Source organism: Alligator sinensis, unplaced genomic scaffold, assembly GCF_000455745.1.
Source record: "Alligator sinensis unplaced genomic scaffold, ASM45574v1 scaffold451_1, whole genome shotgun sequence".
NCBI classification, from domain to species: Eukaryota; Metazoa; Chordata; order Crocodylia; family Alligatoridae; genus Alligator; species Alligator sinensis.
Window position 1 is genome coordinate 50,082 of NW_005842097.1, and position 3,235 is coordinate 53,316.

The 3,235-nt window shown below is 43.1% G+C and overlaps 1 protein-coding gene across 1 annotated transcript in view; it reads left to right on the forward strand.

Moving 5' to 3' along the window:
• Positions 1-291: 291 nt before the first annotated feature.
• Positions 292-3,235, forward strand: part of NR2C2 (nuclear receptor subfamily 2 group C member 2) — a 72,800-nt gene continuing 69,856 nt past the window's right edge. The window contains exon 1 of the mRNA XM_025204788.1: positions 292-331. The gene's annotated coding sequence lies outside the window, so the exon portion shown is untranslated. The remainder of the gene's footprint in view (positions 332-3,235) is intronic.

Consider the following 3,235-nt stretch of genomic DNA (forward strand, 5'->3'; position numbering starts at 1 on the left):
CCGCGAGGCCAAGTGCGAGGGGAGTGGCCAATGGGCGGAGGGGCCCCAGGGCGCCGCCAATGGGCGCGTTTGGAACTGTCCCGGGGGTGGGGGGTCGGGACTCACGTGTCAGTCAGGCAGGGGCAGTGCCCCACCTGGCACGTGGCGGACCGGGCGTCAGGAGTCATTCATGGCGGGATCGTTCCCCCAGCCTCTGCTCAGGCGACAACAATTCTTGTGGGGGATACCCGACCCTGGCTTTCTCCTGACAAACTGCAGGGCATGTGCACAAGTCACCTCACCGTCCTTGAGGAGAGGGAGCCAAGGAAGTCTGGGGTGCATATGTACACACGTGTGTGCACGCACATATAGGTGTGAGTATGTTTGTACATATGTGTGTATAGGGTGTGTGTGTGTGTGTGTATATATATATATACACACATATATTACACACACCCATGTGTGAACACATACACGTGTGTGTATATATGTGTGTATGGGGGGTGTATATATGTGTATGCATGTATATGTGTGTATATATGTATGTATGTATGTGTGGGCTTATGTGTATATATGTGTGTATACGACTACACACATTGGTGTATGTGTGGGTGTGTTATATGTACACACACGTGTATGTGTTTGTATGCACAGTTTCCAATGGAGCTAAAGAAATAGATAATGCACAAAAGGATTAAAAAATTATAGACCACAACCAACCCAACCACCGCTACGTATGAAATTAAAATGATAAGGACATCAGAACTTCCGTCTATTGAGTCAGACCCTGGGCTCACCTTGCCCAGTCTCCTATGTGACTGCACATCGGAGTGGATCCCTAAAAGCAGAGTGAACTGGATATGACCAGGGTCCCCACCCCACACCTCTCTGCATCTTTCACTTGCAGACTCCAGTATGGGGGCTGGGGTGGTGCAGCTGCTCAGGTCATGAGTTCAAGGCCATAGGAGAAGCACTCAGAGCACAGTCCTGTCTGATTCCAACGAATCTGTGAGTTCTTCTAAATGCCTTGTCACCAGGACATGAAAAAAGGAAGGAAGCCTCCAGCGTGTAAGGTCTAGGACAGGGGTTCTCAAGCTTTTTTTTTTCTCGAACCACTTGAAAATTGCTGAGGGTCTCAGCGGACCACCTAATAAACTTTTTTTTGTTCTACAAATCAAAGCACGCTACTCGTATTTTAATATCAGTAGTCTTACCTTACAAGTACAGATATTCTCAATTGTTCCGCAACCTTTCTGTGGACCACCTAAATGGAGCTCGCAGACTAGTGGCAGTCTGTGGACCACAGTTTGAGAACCTGGTCTAGGAAGTTCTAATTCAGAGGCTGTGCCTGTAACTCCCGTGCTCCACAGCTGGTAGTAATGACATGGCGGAAAAGGTTTGAACAGCTTAATCAATATAACTAACAGAGAATCTTGGAAGTAAAGATATGCTTTTAATAAGCATTAAATTAATTTAGCATTATGTTATTGACAGAATAATGAGATATGACATTTAATTATTGCCTGGTTACAGTATGAATTTAATATTCTAAAGTAAATGTATTTTGTCAGATTCTCTTTCCACAATGACATTTGTTTATTTTTTAGTAGATGTTCCATATTTTTTCCATGAAATAAATACATTTCCTTCGTGTTGTTTTGATATATTTTGTTCATATGTTTGGTGTTCATATGCTAATCATATGCTAATTAAGTGTGCCTTCCTGGTTCCTAGTAAAATAAGACAACACTGTGGAGGGAGATTAGAGCTGTTATCCTGGTTTAACAGATCAGGATGCTTCTACACAGAAGACCTGAATCTGCTGTTCACATTGAATAGCACATTTTTAGGTTGTTTTGGTGATTCTGGTGGAACTACTCACACAAATAGATATTACTCACTGTAAGTGCAGGTTCCAGAACCTAATCAGTGGACTTGATGATGATGATTAGGAAGATGAATGATTTATCTAGTCACCCACAGCTACATTAGAGAACAGGAGTGCTTAGTCTCTGGAAGGCTGGTGCCGCCTCCCTTAAGTCCACAGTCTGAAAATACGACTCTTACTACAATCTAGAGATTTTTTTTCCCTGAATTTTTAAAATTATTTCTTAACTTTTGCTATTTTCAGTCAGTGGTGTAACTAGGCAGGCTGGACAGGACTGCCGCTATAAGCACCAACTTAAGAAGGGGCAGAAAAAATAGTTGCAGTCAGCCACGCAATCACAATCCCACAACCTGACAGTAACCAGAAGCTGCCCTGTGTGCCAGGTGCCCGGCCATGTTGCTACACCTCTGTTTTCAGTAGCCGGGAGAGCACATTTGTACCTATTGACTACCAAATTCACCACACTACTATAACTCCTTAGCTAGCTATGCCAGTACATAAGTTGGGGATTTGTACTCCTGCATTCGATAGCCATCTCTGCTTGCACATGCAAACCATCACTTACCTAGGAGCAGTATTGTTTAGTGCAGGGGTGGGCAAAATGTAGCCTGAGGGCCAGATGCAGCCCGCAGGGCCCCTAAAAATTTAGAAAATTAATATTTATCTGCCCCTGGCTGCCTGTCATGCATCCCTCGATGGCTTGCCAAAACTCAGTAAGCAACCCTCCGCCCGAAATAATTGCCTGCTCCTGATCTAGTGCCTGGGACACTGGATTGGAACTTAGGAGACCAGGGTTTAATTCCCAGCTCTGCCACTGGTCACTTTGGTCAAAAGTCACTTCACCTCTGCATCTGTTTCCTCACCTGAAGAAAAGGAATAAAGATTCTTTGAGAACAATGAATGAAAGGCACTAAAAGCCAAGTGGTAATGTTATTCCTGAAACCCATTGTATATCAGAAAATGGAAACAGTAAACATCTTTGTTTCATTTGGAAATCAGGTATACTGTGTAGATCCTATTTTCTGACACTTTCTCTGGTCGAAGACCTTGAATCATACATTTTCCTTTCATTTTTTAAATAAATTTCTTTAAAAGTAATTTTTAATGGATGCCTGTTAAATATGATGGCAAGAGATGGTAGATTAACCATATTTTCCATAAATTTTATAATTTCTAAACTGGCAGACAAGGTTCTTTGGGTGAATCTGATATCTTTTATTATGGAAAACAATTATTAAGCAAGCTTTCAGGTTCAAAAACCCTTCGTCAGGCTAAGGAAGTTTCAGCAGTTGGTGTGTGCTCTTCCTGGATGGAATGAAAAGTAAAGAAGCCAGCGGCTGGGCTGGTCTGCATACAAGACGTAGTCAG